We start from the raw sequence: 18,979 nt of genomic DNA, 5'->3' as shown, positions 1-18,979 counted from the left end.
AGCAATAAACCACCATCCTCTCTGGCGAGAGTCAGGATCCCCGATGGTGGGAATCAGGGAGGACACTGAGCGATTCTGGGTGCCACGGCTGATGAACACAAAGTCAACGCTTAGCACATTCTTATTTGTAGACTCTATGATCTTTGACTTTGTGTGTTAGCTACCACAGCTCTAGCTCCTTACATGGGATCTGAGAGAGAAGCTGCACAGTATTCCCTGGATGCACCACTGGTTTCCAAGTGCTGGGCTGGGGCTCCACCCAGGTGAAAATTGGGGGTTTGAATTCAGGTGGGTCTGGAAGCACAGGAGTAATTTCTCATGGCTTCTTCTCCATCCTCAGGTTGGCCTGCCTAGTGCTTGATCAGCTGTGAGTGAGATCCTGAGAAAGGCTCCCGGTGACTGAGCTTAAGGATGGAGCCCCTGGTGAGTAGTGATGCTTCCTCCTGAAGCTGCACCCAGTCCCCATCCTTCCTCAGCTCATCCGCCCACTCTGGACAGCGGTAGGGTTGTTCTGTCTAAACCAGAATATCGCTGATGTTTTAGGAATCAGTGACATTTGAAGATGTAGCCGTCGACTTCACCCAGGAAGAGTGGAGCCTGCTAGACAAGTCCCAGAAAAACCTGTTTAGAAATGTGATGCTGGAAACTGTCTCCCACCTGGTCTCTGTAGGTGAGTCTGTCAACAGGGATGTGCCTGCACCTGTGTCCATTCTGTTCATTCACTCACTGAACAAGCATTTAGAACAGCTTCCCTGTGTCCCACTCAGCTGCTTCCTGATTCTCTGATAGTCCTCATAATTACTTAAAGGAAGACATTCCTTTTCATGGCACGTTTCATTACCACACTGAAAGGTCACCTTGGCCAGGTTTCATATCTTTATTGGTACTTAGTCTCAACGTTCAGAACAGGACTGGGGATTCAATGGACATTTTAATGCATAAATAAAAGGATCAAATATTTTAAACTAATTATTCTGTTCCAATCACTCCATGAAGGCTGAGAGCAGAGTCCTGTATATGACATAATTGCGATTCTTCCTGTAAGGTGAATCACTACTGGATCCTGTTTGACAGAAATATTCAGCCCACTGTAGAGTCTTGTAATCTTTCCCATTTGGAAAAGAATGAGGATTCTGTGGCCTCTCTCTGAACTGGTGCATGGGCATCAGTCCCTAGACAGCTTCACTGTTCTTGCTGCTGCTCTGGGTTTCCTCCTGGTCTGATGAAGGACCTTCACTGTTCTGCCTGTTCAGGATGTTGTTACCTGCACTGACCTTCAGTTGTCTCTTTTATTTTCCCCAGTACCTTACCCATGTTTTGAGCACAGCAAAGACTGATTAGTCAGACTCAAAACCCACACCTTTCTTTTTTTTAATCAAACAGGCAATCAGATCAGCAAATCAGAGGTGATTTCCCAGCTGGAACAAGGAAAAGAGCTGTGGACTGCAGCAGCAGGAGGCCTCCAAGGTCAGAGTCCAGGTGAGCGTCAGGGGCCTGGGCTTCAGGGCAAAACAGTTTCAGCTGGTATGTTAAGTCCTTGGAGACACCAGATGAAAGTCTGATGAAGGCAGGGATATATTCCAAAGTGGAAGTGAGGACACTGGGGCATATTCCTCCCGTTGTTATCATTCTGGGCCCCAATTCATATTCCTGATATTTTCTCTCCTTTAGGGAAAAAGGTGCTTGTGGACTATACCACACTTCAACTTTCGCATAGTGATTCCTGTCCTGATCCTGCCACTTAAAGTTTTGTCTACCATTTTCTGACCCAGTATCTCTTCACCACATTATGTTTTTATATTTTAAGCCTGGGCTTTTTTCTAATAGATATAACTTTTAAATTTTTTCTACTACATTGAGTATTTCTTTGTTATATACACAGTTTCTCCGAGTACCAATTTTTGAAATATAATCACATGGACCTTTGTGTTTGTCTACATTTTATTTCCCTATTGCCACTCTAAAATCTATACTTTTCACATTTCTTTAGGCAGTGAAAGACCCCTTAGACAACAAGAAATGATGTTCATGCGAAGTGTCTACAGGAAGCACACATCCCCTACCATGGCAATGGTGAGTTTCATGGGTGGGAACCCCAGTCATCCAAATGAAAGACCTGCAGTGAGATAAGTCGGTAATTGAGCTCAATTGCCTGTAAGTTGAGACTGAGCTCTTCCTGAGCAAATTTTTGGATACTCTGAAATTGGTTAAGAAGTTAACATGAGCTCAAAACCATAATGTAAGGGAGAAAAAGATAAGTTGCACAAACATTTTTCATCTCCTAGTCTATAGAACACACTGAAATCTTCAAAATTAATCTGATATCTTGGATTGGGAAACTATAAAAGAGAATGTTCGTGCTTGCAGGGGAATAACACAACACGTGTTCACAACTAACACTGGAGACATTTTAACTGGAGACTATTATGAGCTGATGTTCTAGGGTGAACATGTAGACAAATAAGTGTCTGCCTGGACATGGGCAAACCAGTAACAGCCTCATATCTCCTTTCCCCAAACAGGTTTCTCACCCGCAAGGGGATCCTGCTGGATGCACGGATTTGAGAGATGAAGTTCCTTCTAGATATTCCCCTCAACATTCATCAATTCACTTAAGAAGGAAACGTAATGTCAGCAAACAGTGTGGAAAATCACTTAGTCAAGGGTCATCCCTTAATGCACAGGGTCACATTCACAGTAGAGGCAAGTTGTGTGAATGTCCTCTGTGTAGGAAAGTATTTAGCAATTGCTTTAGCCTCAGACAACACAAGATGATTCACACTGGAGAGAAACCATACAAATGTGGTCTCTGTGGAAGTGGCTTTTTTCAAAGTTCTGACCTTAGAAACCACAATCGGGTCCACACTGGAGAGAAACCATTTAAATGTCATGTGTGTGGCAAACTGTTTAGTCAAAGGTCCTACCTGAAACAACATGAGAAAACTCACACAGGAGAGAAGCCCTACAAATGTCGTCTGTGTGAGAAAAATTTTAATCAAATCTCTTACCTTAGAAAACACGAGAAAATCCACCCCAAAGAAAAGCAGTATGAATGTCATCAGTGTGGGAAAACATTTAGCCAAAACTCTGGCCTTAGTCAGCACAAGAGAATCCACACTGGAGAGAAACCTCATGTGTGTCTTGTGTGTGGGAAGGCCTTCAGTCAGAGTTCTGAACTGACTCGGCACAAAAGGACCCACACAGGAGAGAAACCCTATACATGTCAGCGGTGTGGGAATGCCTTCAGTCAATATGTAAACCTGAGAAGGCATGAGAGAACACACACGGGTGAGCAACCCTATGAGTGTCAGCTCTGTGGGAAGTGCTTTAGTCACAGCTCTTCCCTTAGACGACACGAGGGAACCCAGCACCAGAGAGAAAAGCAGGAAGGCCCTCAGTAGACTTTCTCACCTGAGGTGACACGCTGTTCCTTCCACATTCCACACATGAGGAATGTGAGAGGAACAGCAGCCATAGCGTTGGCATTTAAACTCACCAAGTTCACACTCACTAAAGTAACTGTCTGTAATCAATATGGAGGCTCCTTCAGGCATCACACTCCCCGGTCCAGACAGGAATCACCTGTGGACATGGATCCACATATGCATTATCTCTGTGGCAAAGCCTTTAGTCACTGGCCCGACCTCAGGTAACTTAGCAGAACTCCCTCTAAATACAATATGGGTGTTTTCACCAACAGTTCCCAACTCTGAAGCCCCTAGAGGTCATGAGCAGAGGATAAGCAACCCCTAGTTCTTTCATAATTAATCGTTCAACATGAGCCAACTCCATGAAGGAAACCAGTAGGATTGTAATCACTGTTAACATTCAGCGGAGCCCCAGGCTTGATGTGCTCAAGAAACTCAATGAAAAAAATAAACACTAAAACAAGAACAAAGATGAAGACTCTTGAGAAATACTAAAGTATGTTGAGCAATACCAGGGCATACTTCTAAATAATTTATCCTAGCGAAGTGATTTCATGGAAGGTTCTGAGAAATTCTTTCTCCATAGATCAACCACTCTGCTCCACACATGCTGTCTGTATGACACACCCTCGGTGTTGTGAAGGAAGAAGGGAAGTCTTTGGGGACTTACTTCTCAGTCAACACAAGATTATCACACTAAGGATGCAGCAATCCTAAAGTCACAGTGGACCTACAGATAGATTTCATACCAGCAAAAATGACCCTGTGTAGGAGGGGGAGCCTGCAAAAGAAACCTGTAACACACAATCAGCCCTCCCAGGCGGCCGAGTGGTGAAGAATCCACCTGCAGTGCAAGAGATGGATTCAATCCCTGGTCTGGAAAGTTCCCCTGGAGAAGGAAATGGCAACCCACTCCAGTATTCTTGCCTAGAGAACCCCATGGACAAAAAAACCTGGGGGTCTATGATCCATGAGTTCATAACTTAGCGACTAGACCACAACAACCATAACAACAAACACACAATCAGGCAGATTATGATTCAGGGAAATACCTTTCCATGAAAATGTGGCATAAAATGGAGAATGAAGAGACCTAGCAACGTGGAATGTAGAGTTTTGTAAGAAATTAAAATGTGTGTATAGAATAATAGTTGTTAATATTCAAGCAATAAAGTCAGTGGCTACAGGAGCTCAGTGTTGCTGTCTGGTTTCTTTGGGCCCCTCTAAACACAGGGACGCCGGTCTGCACTCTGGAAAAGTGGGCAGAGACACACCCCCACTCACTGAGTCTCCCCTTTCTCCACTGCTCTTTCCTCACAACTCAGCTCCACTCATTCCAACGGCCCCCCACTCCATCCACCCCTTCAGGCCCTGGGGGTGACACAGCCCTGATCTTCAGCTCCACTGGCCAGGTTTCCAAAATGTCATGATCCTGCTCAGGCAAGATCCTGGGGGAGTCTCAGAGACATCTAGTCCTACATTATTTGAGCCGCTCAACCTATGTCTGCAGGCAGGTGGCGCTAGTGGTAAAGAACCTGACTGCCAATGCAGGAGACATAAGAGACTCAGGTTCCATCCCTGGGTGGGGAAGATCCCCTGGAGGAGGGCATGGCAACCCATTTCAGTATTCTTGTCTGAAAAATCCCACAAACAAAGGACCCTAGCGGGCTACAGTCCATGGGGTCATAAAGAGTCGGAGACAACTTAAGCGACTTAGCTCACTGGCACGCACAACCTGTCTGCAGATGGAAACCACCAGGGGCTCAAGAGACAGACAGCTCTGCCCTTCCAGACCTCAGAAATCTCTTTGTTATTTTGTCCCAAAACCTCTGAACTGAGCCAAGTGGATGAAGAGTTCCTTCCATGATTGTACTCTCTATCTTACTCAGCTGATTCCTGAATTTTGGACCCAGCCGTCTCACTAAACAGGAACCCAGCCTTGTTACCACCACATAAGCTCATGAAATAAATCTGCAAGAATATAAAATGCCTAAAACTATCAGTCATCACACAAGCATGTTTTTAAAATAATTAGCACAATGTCTTTTTCCAAATAAAATGTTGTCACAGGGCAAATCTCCCCTCTTGTCTGCAGGACTTGGAAAGTTATCCTTTGACACACATCCATATTGAACCCATATCTCCAGAGAGTCTTCCCGGATATCCACTCGGATGAGGTGTGTTCCTGCCAAAGCAGCACAATTCCCCAACCAAGGCCTGGGTCCACTCACAGAAACACTCACAAGGATGGTACTGATCCATAATGACTTTTTTTTAAAATTAAAAAAATTTTATTTAATTTTGGCTCTGCTGGGTCTTCATCACTGGGAGGGCTTTTTCTCCACTTGTGGCAAACAGGAACTTCTCTCTAATTGCAGTGTGTGGGCTTCTCATGGCAGTGGCTTCTCTTGCTACAGAGCTTGGGCTCTAGGGTGCCTGGACTCAGTAGTTTGGGCTCAACAGTGGGCACAGGCTCAACAGTGGGCACAGGCTCAACAGTGGGCACAGGGGCTTAGTCGTTCGTGAGATCTTCCCAGAGCAGGGATCAAACCTGTGTCTCCCACCTTGGCGGGAGGATTCTTATCCACTGACCTACCAGAGAAACTCCATCACTGGTTTTCAAAATTTCCGCAAGGAATTCTGGGGGTGGTCAAGATGGGAAAACAAGTCCTGGGTTAAGGTGATGAGCAGTGAATTCTACTGTTTATTGTGACACGTATCATTCTGTGGGTACAAATGGCTCAACAAGGTCACGTGACCTTGGAGCAGTATGAAGGTCAGTTTGTAAAGACAACTTTACACACGGACACTTCCTCAGCCTCCTTGAAAGCTTTATCTCATCCAGTGGAGTTTGCCCAGCACCCATTTTTCTGCGATTCTAGTTACAGGTAGGAAGAGTGCAGCTGGATTTCAGGTTGGTATGAAATAAATGTGGTGTTAGCTAAACCCCCAGAGAAATAGGACAGCAGTCAAAATATGTAATGTTGTGGCTTTAGACAATGGAGTAAAGATTCTTTAATTTTTTTTATTTCATCTCTATCTTATACTGAGCTATCATTCAGTTATATTAGATGAGTTTTACGTTTACAAGTGGATTTCAGCTCCTGCATACCGTGCACCTGCTCAGCACCAACACGTTACCTTCCCTCCTTTACTCTCCGTGACTGTGTAACCCTTGGGCCCTCGCGCCTGCCAATTCCCCGCTGCATCCACCACTCAGTTCTGTGTGTCTGTGTATGTGTTCTTGTGTCATTTATTTAGTTCCTTAATTTTCTTTTCACTTGTTTTCTCTTTGTTTCTTGGTTTCTCCCTACTTCACACATGAGTGGAGTCAATACGGTGTTTCTCTTCTCTTAATCTGTCTTCAGACACAGAGGGAACAAAGTTGATATATGACTTGGATTGGTCAGGAAAATCTTAAGGTCACATACCTTGGAGCAGTAACAAGTCAGCTAAGAAAGGGAAATTCCACCACGGACCCTCAGTCACCTCCGAGGCTGCATCTCCTCCAGTGGACGGAGTCCAGCGCCCACCATTCTGAGTATCTACTGACAGATGGGAGGTACCCAGCTGGATTTCAGGTTGTTTGGTTTTATTTGGTGTTCAGTGTATCCCCCAGAGAAATAAGACGTAGATAAAATATGTACACATGTGGCTTTATGCACTGAGGCATGGATAATTTTTCATGTAATTATTTTTCTGCCCATGGAACTTTCCAGGCAAGAGTACTGGAGTGGGTTGTCATTTCCTTTTCCAGGGGGTCTTCCCGACCCAGGGATTGAACCCAGGTCTCCCGCATTGCAGACAGAGGCTTTACTGTCTGAGCCATCATGGAAGCCCTTAATTATTTTTTCTAGAGTATCATTCATTTGGTTACAATATTATATGTTTTATTTATATAAAATATATTTCAATTTCAGTATGCCATAAAACTGACCTGCACCAAAAACTTCAATGTTTTTAACTTTTACCATCCTGTGGACCTATTTCACTCATCAGCCATCCCCCGGCTGGTGCCCTCTGACATCCACGGCTCTGTTCTGTGAATATGTGTTTATTTGCATGTCATTTGCTGTCTTAATATTTTTTTTTAGTCATTTGTTCTTTTTCCATGTATTTAGTGTTCCATATATGAATCAATTCATCAGTATTTCTGTTTTCTAAAGGTGTCTACAAGACATTATTAGATCAAAGGTGATATATAACCTTGATTGGATTAGGAAAACCTCATCAAGGTCAGGTAACCTTGGGGACGAATCAAAGGCAGCAGAAAGGGGAAGTTACCCCACTGGCCCTCCTCGGTCATCTTCAAAGGTGCAGAGTGCCCAGCGCCCAGCATTCTGGGCATCTACTGACAGGTAAGAGGCATGTGACTAAGGCTCAGGTTGATTTAAATTTGATGTTCAGTTTGTCCATCAGAGAAATGGGATATTAGACAAAATAGGTACCAGTGTAATCTAGGCCATGGGCATGAATATTTTAATTTTTTAATTTAATTATTTTTCTGGGTATCATTCAGTGAAAATGTTAGATAAGTTTTACATGTACACAAATATATTTCAGTTCCAGTAGATCATACAATTGGTGAGCACCAACAACTTGGGTGTTTTGTGACCATCCTGTGCACCCGTTTCACTCCTCGGCCATCCCCTTACCACTATCCTCTGACATGCCCTACTCTGTTCTGTGAGAATGTTCGCTTTTGTGTCATTTGCTTTCCTTTCTTTTTGTTTTGACTTATTTGCTTTTGAAATTTGTGTTTAGTGTTCCACATCGAAGTGAATTCACAAGATATTTCTCTATTCTAAATGGGTCTTCAAGACACTGAGAGATACAGGGTTAGGTTTGCTGTTCAGTCGCTCAATTGTGTCGGACTCCTTGTGACCCCCCTGAACTATAGCCTACATAACGTTGATTGGTTAAGAAAACCTCATCAAAAAAAAAAAAAAAAGGAAAGAAAACCTCATCAAGGTCATGTGACCTTTGGGGAGTATCAAGTCAGCAGGAAAGGGAAATTTCCCCTCTGACCCTCCTCAGCCACCCTGGAAGCTGCATCTCCTCAGCTCGAGTGTCCAGCACTCATGATTCTGAGCATCTGCTGACAGACTAGAGGCTCACAGCTGAATTTCAGGTTGTGTGGTTTAAATTTGGTGTTTGGCCTGTCCCTCAGGGAAATGGGACAAGAGAGAAATCATGTAGTGATGTGGCTTTAGGCAGCCTGGGATCGATTCTGTAATTTCTTTTGAATTTTATTTTACTTGTTTTAAGTTTTGGTATTATCCCATTATAACTTTAGTGAAGTTTTATGTGCATCGCCATACATCTCAGCTTCTGTGAACCACACACCTTCTCAGCACCAAAAACTGCAGTTTTCCTCTGTTACTATTTGCTGCCCCATTTTCTTTGAGGTTCCTCTTCTGATTTCCTTTACTCAGGTCTGTGTATCTTTGTATTTGCTATCATATCAACATTGTCTTCTTTAAAATTCTTTTTTCTTGTTTTCTTTTTGTTTGTCTTTTGTGTTCCACACATGAGGGAAATTCTGAATAATTTCTTTCTCTTCACATGTCTTCAGATGTGGTTAGACCAAAGGGAATAGATGATGTCACTTGGCTCAGAAATTCTCAACAAGCTCATGCGACCTTGGAGCAGCCTCAGGTCAGCTGGGAAAGGGACATTCCTTCTTGACTGGTCCTCAGCCACCTTCAAAGCTGCATCTCCCTCAGTGAGGGCATTCCTCCCCCACCTCTCTAATCATCTCCTACAGAGATGAGGTGCACAACTGGATTTTAAGATGGTTTGCTTTTTAAACCTGGTGTTCAGCATATCGCTCAGAAAAAAAGTCCATAGTAAACTTATGTAGTGGTTTGGCCAGGCAAGAGGGTAAGGTGTCTTTAAATTTATAATTTTATTTTTTAAATTGAGTAAACATTGATGTTAATATTAGATGTTTCATTTGTACTTTTTTTTTTTTTGCAATTACAAAGCTAATTTTAAAACTTTGGGGTGAACCACACAGGAATAGAAAAGACTAGGAAAGGATAACCCCCTCACCCTCTAGGAGTGGCCAAAAGGAAGAGAGGCTACCTGAGGGGAAGGAAGCACAAAAGGGACCCGCTGCAGATTCAGGGCAAAGGGAACGCCATGGGTCCTGGGGCCCGGGAGCCCTGTGGCAGGAAACCCCAGCGTGGGGGCACTGGCTTCAGGCGCACAGGCCAAGGCAAGAGGGTTGCACACGAAGCCCCACAGCTACTTGGCTTCCCCCTTCCCTTTTGCCTTTCTCAGCTTCTGCTGTGTGATCTGCATGTCCCTCTGCTTGGGGGACAATCGCCCCAGCAGCTCAGTGCTTTCCCTTAACTGAGCTGCTCTGCCTTTTCTTATTCTTCTGGCGGGCAAGCTACTGCTGGCTACCTCATGTTATGCTGATGGCAGCGACTCTGCCCTTTTGTACATTATCACATTTCAGCTTTTGAACCTTATTCATGCTCACCACCCAGATTTTCCTCTCTCACTGCCACGACACATTTGACCACCGTGACTATCCTGCCCTCTCCCCTGAAGCTTCCTCCCTCAGTTCAGTTCAGTCACTGTCATGTCGGACTCTTTGCCACTCCATGGACTGAAGCACACCAGGCTTCCCTGTCCATCACCAACTCCGGGAGCTTACTCAAACTCATGTCCATCGAATCGGTGATGCCATCCAACCATCTCATCCTCTGTCATCCCCTTCTCCTCTCGGCTTCAATCTTGCCCAGCATCAGGGTCTTTTCAAGTGAGTCAGTTCTTCACATCAGCGCCCAAAGTATTGAAATTTCAGCTTCAACATCAGTCCTTCCAGTGAATATTCAGGATTTCCTTTAGGATGGACTGGTTGGATCTCCTTGTAGTCCAAGGGACTCTCAAGAGTCCTCTCCAACCACAGTTCAAAAGCATCAATCCTTCGGTATTTGCCTTTGTTTACAGTCCAACTCTCACATCCATACATGACTACTGGAAAAACCATAGCCTTTACTAGATGGACCTTTGTCAGCAAAGGAATGTCTGCTTTTTAATATGCTGTCTAAATTGGTCATAGCTTTTCTTCCAAGGAACAAGCGTCTTTTCATTTCATGGCTGCAGTCACCATCTCCAGTGATTTTGGAGCCCCAAAAAATAAAGCCTGTCACTGTTTCCCTATCCATTTACTATGATCTTAGTTTTCTGAATGTTGAGTTTTAAGCCAACTTTTTCATTCTTTTCTTCCACTTTCATCAAGAGGCTCTTTAGTTCTTCTTCACTTTCTGTGACGAGAAAGATCTGTGCAGGAGAAGTCAAATTGTCAGAAACCTGGTCGCGATGTCATGATCTCCATTTAGGGTCAATAGGGCAGGGATGTCTCTGTGTCTCTGCATCAATTTGACAGTTTTTGTTTTTTTTTTTTCTTTTCACAGAGGTGAACCAAAAATTAAGATTCAGGAGAACCTCCAGTAGGTGTGGAAGATGGCTGGTCATTATGGATGGCTGAAAGCCTGCCGACTCTTTCAAGACCAGAAAGTGAGGAAGCAAAACCCAGGACCTGGGAGGCAGATGGCTCCCCCACTACAGGAGAAAGACTCCATGGTGAGTGGAGGCTTGGACCTGCAGGGAATCTGTGGGTGGCATGGACTGTGGAGACAGGGTTTAGACCTGGAATATTCTGGGTCCATAACTCACTAGTGCATTCGAATCCAAAGATAGCTCCCTCGACCTCCCTCCCCAGCAGATCGGGCCACTCAGAGCCTGGGAGGAACCATCGGGGCTCCTCGGGGTTATGTCTGCCCTGGCTTCATCCAGATCTTTCAATGGGGCTCTTACTGTTCACCTTAGACCGCCAGCCCCTCCTCCTCTGATGCTCCTGATGAGGGCTTTGGGAACCACAATATTGTAACTATCCTGGCACCTAAGGGACTGCGTCCTTTCTCCAGAACCAGCGTGCAACGCTCTCCATCCATCCTTGCACTCCCTTTGGCCTCGTGCCTGTGGCTTCTGCTGACTCACTGACCTGGTTCTCCTCCACCCACAGGTGAAGTGTAAGGACTGTGGAGCCTTTGGGCACACAGCAAGGAGCCTCAGGTGCCCCATGAAGCGCTGGCAAGGGGCGCTGGTCCCCCTGCCCTTGGGGTCCAGATTCGGTAAGGAGAACCTGGCGTGGAAGCTGCAGGACCCACCGACCCCAGGGACCCCTAACACGGCTGAGAGAGAGGAGGAGGAAAGGCAGAGGTGAGTGGCGGGGAGGTGGGACCCAAGGTCTGGGCTGCAATCTGGAGACGGTTCCTCTCCTTGTCGACACTGAGCTGAGTCATCTCTAGAAGGGACAGGGAAACTGGGCAGACAGAGACAGGAGCCTTGTCCTCAGAGGCCACACTTGGGGGCTCACTCTAGGCCCCGAAGTCACTAAGGAGAGTGGGGAACACACACAACTTTGCAGCTGACTGGCCCCGAAGCCATAGAGATGAAGAGACAGGACTTCCTGGGAGACCCTGGAGGGGTCTCTGGAGTCGGGGAAGGACATGGGGGTCTGCACAAAGGCAGAGGGGTTCAGGTCCTGTGTCACTCCCAAACTAGAAAAGGGGCTGGGCCACAGCACCGTTGGCCCCAACTTTGGCAAGGACACTGGGTTTCTGACACTTGACATGTTTGTGTTGCAGGAAAGAGGAGCAGCAGAGGAAGCTCCTGCAGCGATTTCCCAGGAGGCCCTGTGGTCGGCAGCCGCAGAGCTGGAAGGAGGAGCCGGAGCCTGGCCTCTGCCTGAGGGTCAGTCTCTGCTGGGCCCCCTCTTTAATCCACTGGCCTCAGTCCTGTCTGTGGGAGGAAACCATTCATGTCCTTTCCTGACCAAAGTCACATTTATTTTTCAGATGCCATTTTTCTTGCTGTCTTTGATTTTGCATTCTTACTTGCATGTCTGGCAAGAAAAAGCTGGCAGGGACATGGAAGTGATTTTATCAGTAGCTTCCATGCTATGCTATGCTATGCTAAGTCACTTCAGTCATGTCCGACTCTGTGGGACCCCCATAGACGGCAGCCCACCAGGCTCCCCAGTACCTGGGATTCTCCAGGCAAGAACACTGGAGTGGGCTGCCATTTCCTTCAATGCATGAAAGTGAAAAGTGAAAGTGAAGTCGCTCAGTCATGTCCGACTCTTAGCGACCCCAGCCCATGGGATTTTCCAAGCAAGAGTACTGGAGTGGGGTACCATTGCCTTCTCCAAGTAGCTTCCATAGTAGAAGTTAAAACAGGAATCTGTGAATTGTGATTCATCCTCCATGACCATGAAAAGTCATTTTGCCATCATAGTGCCTGCAAAACACCAAGCTGTGTACAGTCCTAAGAGTGTGTACCAAAATCTTGTTTCCCCTTGCTTAACAAGATATATTTTTATAACATTTCCATTTACCTATTTGATCTATAAATGTATCAACGTCATACTGTAATTTTCTTTTTTTATGAGCAAACCTGATGTTGAGGATCTTATCATGTAAACTAATGCCTGTGAGGTGTTTTACTGGATGGAGAGAAGATTCTCACACCTGGCCTCTCTGTGTGGTCTTGTCTTACAGCACCCAAACATGCCCCTGCTTATCCACACATCCAAGAGGAAATCCCTCCAGCATCCAGATCACCCAAGAGGGTCACCAACGAGGAGAGATGATGTGAAATCCAGCCTCCCCACAGTGGCTCTCATCAGCAGGAATTTGGCCCCGGCCTCCAAGGGCCACATTGAGGCTCCAGGCAAGAGATGTGCTCAGATCCCCACCCTGACACGTGTGAACCCCCCAAAGAAACCTAGACTCAGCCCCGTCCAGACCCCTCAGCAGAGCACTCCGACAGCAGATCTGGGGGCCTTCCTGAATCTCCCTCCTCCACCCAGCACAGCTGGACGTGGACCGAGAGTGGCCGCCCGTGTATCCAGGGAGACACCTGCCCAGGGGCAACGCTTGGACCTCCAGCGGACAGATCTCCTTCCAGGAGCGTGGGCGCCGTCTCTGCAGCCCACCCCCCGCCCATCATCCGCGTCCCGGCCCAGCCTCTCAGGATGCTCTTCTTGAGAGATGGCGAAGGCTGCTGGAGCTGCAGGTACACTGCACCCCCGTCTCCGCTGCCTGCGGAGCAGCCAGCCCCTCCTGCTCAGAGCCCGTCCGTTGACCAGGAGCCCGAGGAACAAGCTGTCCCCGGGCCCCGGAGCGTCCTCTACGATGACCTCCAGGTGTCTTCTTCCTCCGAAGAGAGTGACTGGGACGAAGACTCCAGTGGCAACTGAGACTCGTCCTCCAGCGCCCGGTGCCCTGACTTGACTGTGACTCTGGCGGGTGGGCTGGGTGTTAGAGGGAGTGGCTGTTCCCGGTGAAGCAGGACTCCCCACCCTGGTGGGCGAGACAGCAGTGGGACCGGACCACCCTGGGGACACACAGCTGCACACACTGCCCTGTCTCCTCATGGAATCCGAGTCTGTCCCATGGCACTCATCCAACCGAATGGCAAGCTGTCAACCTCAATCTATTAGAAGTAATGGAGGCAAATTCTAGGAGTGACTTTAACCATTGGGTAGATAGGAAGTGATGGTAGTATCTGTAGTTGATGATGGTAGTGTCTGTGTTGGATGGTAGTATCTGTATCTGAACATTTGGAACCTGCCTAAAGGGCCGGACTCTGCTCTGCAGAAGGTCAGCAGTGCCTTGTCCTGAGATGAGACTCATGGACTCTGTGGAGTCTTTCACTGTAAATCATGGTGGGGGACCTTCCCATGGCTGTGCTTATTATGTTTTATTAGTGGTAGTTGCTCAGTCATATCTGACTCTTGCAACCCCATGGACTGTAGCCCACCAGGCTCCACTGTCCATGGGGATTCTCCAGGGAAGAATACTGGAGTGGGTTGCCATGCCCTCCTCCAAGGGATCTTCCTGATCGAGGTATCAAACCTGAGTCTCCTGTAGCAGGAAGATTCTTTACCCTCTGAGCCACCAGGGGTGTTACTATAAAGCTTTATTTAAATTTTTTCTATATTTATAGAATAAACAAGAAAAACTATACAATCATATCAAGAGATGTAGAAAGAGCATTTTGTGGCAGGCAGGCCCTGAACTCAGCCCTAGCAGGGCCTTCCTGTGCCCTAATGTCCCCACCTTCCCCTTTTTAATGATAATTTTTCCTGGATTGATATAATGTGTCTCAAAAATTTTATAAAATTTACCATAGAATAAAAAATTTTCTTTAAATTTTAATAAAGTTCTACCATATAAGACATGTTTTATGTGGTTTTTACCTCTATGTCTTGAAGAGGATCTGAATATTATTTTTACTCAAGATAGATTTTGTAATTGAGGGAAAGAGCTTCGGAAGACCTTATAAAAATACAGAATCAGGCCGCTGCTCTGAGGTCATCAAATGAGCAGCAGGGTTTGAGAAGCACTGGAGGTGGTGGGCAGAGAACACCCACCTCACCGGCTGCCTCTCTTCTCCAGCAGGAAAAGACCCGAGTAGGTCCAAGAACAGCCACTGAGCCACGTGGAGAGGACTTCCTTGGAAGAGCAAACTGTGCTCCTTCCTTCCTGCAGAGCAACGGTTGGGGGAATGTCCTCATTCTGCAGAGCCCTGCACCTCAGGGGCAGGGGGCTGCTGGCTGAAGGCGCAAGGGGATGAAACTATCAGGGAGACGGCTGGCACGCTGGGGCCGTGCCCAGACCTCCCAAAACTTCTGACACGGTCTTTCTCTGTGACCTGGGTCACAGCCTATTCCTTTTACGCCCTTGTCTCAGGATCTAAATCCTCCTCATTACATTCTTAGATTCTCACAAAACAAAACATCGTCTGATCTTCAACTTTCTCATTTCAAAGGCTCTGAATGGGCCTGAGAAATGCTGTATTTTATGGGATCCTCTGAGCATCACAGGAGTAGAGAGGAGTCTGTCACAGAAGCCAGGTGAGATTGGAATTATTGGGATTGGGTGGGCTGATATTCTTGGGCCTGTGCCTCCAGGAGGCAGGGGTTTAGGACACAGGACAATTTTAGTGAGATGGCACAGATCTGGGCTCCATCAGAACACGTGCTGTCAGCTGTGAGAAGATGGTCCTCCATCCGCCCAGGTGATGGCACACAGCTTTTTAGCCATACTTGCCCCAAAATATTTAGAGTAAGCAAAGAGGGGTTCAACAATTTCCTACTTTCAAAACAAAAATAATCATTTAAATAGCCCAGGGAAGAAAGATAACAAAAAAAAATGTGTAATGACAATATATTTCAAAAAATTGAAAAAGAATGAGATAACATGTTTTTAAAAACTTATTTGAATTTATATATCATTTCAAGCTGTGTGAAATAGAACTCATGACAAATGAAGAATGAGAAAGAATGTACATAGGCTGACATTATATAGACATTAGATGCATACAGCATCTTGAAGTTCTTTTCAAGGAATTCCTAAGCCCTTCATCCTCACTGACCACATTCTGGTCTCATGAAATCCCCGAGAAGAGCTCTATGTTAAGTCTCTGCCTCCTGAGGGAATGGACAAAAGACATGGAAAATGTGTTCTGAAGTCTTTAATGTGAAATAGCACATTCCCTCCTACTCTAGTCTGGCGTTTCCCATTAGTTTCCATCAAGGTTTCCTGGAGCCAGAATTTCCCAGATCAAGGCACAGATGGGTTTGTTTGTCCCAGAGGCCTGTGTCCATGTACAGCTGACACGAATCAACTCACTGTGTCCTCACACGGCCGTTCCTCTTGCTCAGACCCCTGGTGTCTTCTCGTGCTTCTAAGGGCACAGATGAGATTGGATTAGGGCCCCACCAGAAGGCCATCACTTTAATCTAATCCTGGCTCTCACTGCAGGCTCACCAGGTAAAGTCACCTTCTGATGCACTGAGTGTTCCCGCTTCAACATATGAACTTGGGGGGCAACACAAAGCTCATTATACATACTTGACAGAAAATATTAAACCACATAATATTTTCAGAAGAAAAATCATCTGTCAAAACCCTCAAGGAACAAAGGTGATTCCACTCCAGGGTACATATCTGAAGAAAAGGAAAGAACAGCAAAAGATACAATGCACTTTCCATATTTGCAGAATTATTACTTGTAAGAGCCAAGACAGGGATGCAACCTTAGTGTCCATCCACAGATGAATGGATAAAGAAGATGTGGTATATATTAGAATGGAATACTACTTAGCAAAAAAGAAAAGAATGAAATTTGCCATTAGAAACAATAGGGATGAGCCTAGGCATACAGTGCTGAGTGAAATAAGTCAGAGAAAGACAAATATTGTATGCTATCACATATATGTTAATCTAAAAAAAAAAAAAAAGAAAGAACAGAAACAGATTCACAGGTATACAATACAAACTGCTACTGCTAAGTCGCTTCAGTCGTGTCCAACTCTGTGAGACCCCATAGACGCCAGCCCCCCAGGCTCCCCCGTCCCTGGGATTCTCCAGGCAAGAACACTGGAGTGGGTTGCCATTTCCTTCTCCAATGCATGAAACTGAAAAGTGAAAGTGAAGTCGCTTAGTCGTGTCTGACTCCTAGCGACCCCGTGGACTGCAGCCCACCAGGCTCCTCCATCCATGGGATTTTCCAGGCAAGGGTACTGGAGTGGGGTGCCATCGCCTTCTCCAACAATACAAACTAGTGGTTACCATTGGGAGGGGGAGGTGGGAGGGGCAAGTTAGGGGTTAAGGATTAAGAGATACAAACTGCCATATATAAAATAAATACACTACAAGGATATATGGTACAACACAGGGAATACACACAATATTTTATAATCATTTCAAGAGGGGTATAATGTATAAAAAATACTGTATCACTAAGTTGTATATCTGAAACAAATATAATATTGTTCATCAACTATACTTTAAAAATTAAATGAAAATAAAATAAAGTATATACGTTTTGAGTCAAAACATACATTCTAATGTGCCAGGAGAAAATAGGAAAGAACACAAGTGTAGAAATAAATTCCCAAGCTTAGATGAAAGGCAATTCCTTTCGTTACAGTGGGAAGATGGCATAATTAATACATGACCCTACAAGAGTTCTTTAAATCTTGTGGTAGAAAGAGTCCACACTCAAAATTATCTATTTCATTTTGGAAACAGTCTGTACATAATCTGATGAATGTAAAGGAAAAGGATGAGTCCATGGAGACTGAATGGTAATGGCATAAGTTTAAAATATTCTTTTTAAAAAATTGAAGTACAGTGGATTTACCTTAATATACTAGTTTCAGGTGAAATATTCTTTAATGAATATGGGAGATGGAATTGAAATGCACGAGATAATAGGCTCACCAGGCATTGTATGAGGTATAAGCAAAATGTCCTCGGATACAGTGAAATACTGTGTCCCTTGGTTAAATTTTTTCCACTTGGGAACCAGGAATTTTAAGCTTAAAGAGCCATCTCCACATCCATAAGATTTCCACTCAAATATTTAAATCAGCTGTGCATACAATGGAAATAAAATTACTTATGATAGTTTACCGTGTAGGAACACTTGTATGGATTTTCCTACTAACCAAGAAGCAAAGTATAAAGTTGTCTTCCCATTTTCTTTACACAGTTAATAGATTTTTAACATGTTCTTGAAGGTACTGTGTTGTCAGTACTTTAAAAGTCACACTCTGCCGCCCAGCAATAGATTTTATGCTGTCACCTCATTATTTATATTTCAAATGTTCATAGTTCTTCATCTTGCACTTCATTTTTAATTCCAAATTTCTCCCAGGGAACCCCAGCTTCATTTCCACAGAATCCCAGTGTGTCTGATGCCCTGTTTTTTGAAGACAGTACAGAGAATGCACTCAAAACTTTTTATGAATGAAGAAGAGAACGATGGATTTTCTCACTGTCCCTGGACAATGTCATTACATCTTTGCTCTTCCAACACTGGGTGTGGGTTACAATTTTGATTAATCTGGAAAATCCAGACTTTCAAACCGGTTCACAGACTGAAACCCTATCAAGCTCAGGATCTTGATAGGGTGGATCAGGTTGGGTTATAAACTGCTATTCAGGTTTAAAAGGAAGTCAAACAGACAGAGGGAGGCATTTGTTCAGAGAAGCTGGACCATTTAGGAGGTTGGAGGAAGAGGAATCAGTTGCTTGCTATGGAATCCTCAGAATCCATTTGGCTTGACCCGCTCCTCCAATTCAGGATTTTGGTGAGTGCTCCAAACTGTGAGAAAGGACTGTGCTTCCTTCCTTTAATGTTATGTCTTATCTGTCTCTAGACACATCATAGTCTCTGAATCGTACTGTGTCAACATTTTCTCTGCCACTCTCATTCCAACCTTTGACTGTTCACATCCCTTTTTTCAGCTCCAACATTTCTGTCTTGAATCTATTTATCCACCTAACCTAAGATCCTAATCTTGTGCTTTCAAATACAGTACCATGTGGCTTGAACATTTAAATTAATCCAATTAAATAGCTAAATTTCAGTCATTGGTACTGCCAGCCAAACTTCATCCCACGTGTGTGACACTTTCTGTATCACACAATGCAGATACAGTGTCCTTCGTCTTGAAA

The 18,979-nt window shown here is 45.1% G+C and overlaps 1 pseudogene; it reads left to right on the top strand.

Moving 5' to 3' along the window:
• The first annotated feature begins 411 nt into the window (after window positions 1-411).
• Window positions 412-3,401, top strand: LOC113884789 (annotated as a pseudogene).
• The last annotated feature ends 15,578 nt before the right edge of the window (window positions 3,402-18,979 follow it).

Source organism: Bos indicus x Bos taurus, chromosome 27 (genome assembly GCF_003369695.1).
Source record: "Bos indicus x Bos taurus breed Angus x Brahman F1 hybrid chromosome 27, Bos_hybrid_MaternalHap_v2.0, whole genome shotgun sequence".
Taxonomy (NCBI): Eukaryota; Metazoa; Chordata; class Mammalia; order Artiodactyla; family Bovidae; genus Bos; species Bos indicus x Bos taurus.
This window is presented reverse-complemented; position numbering and strand designations above follow the sequence as displayed.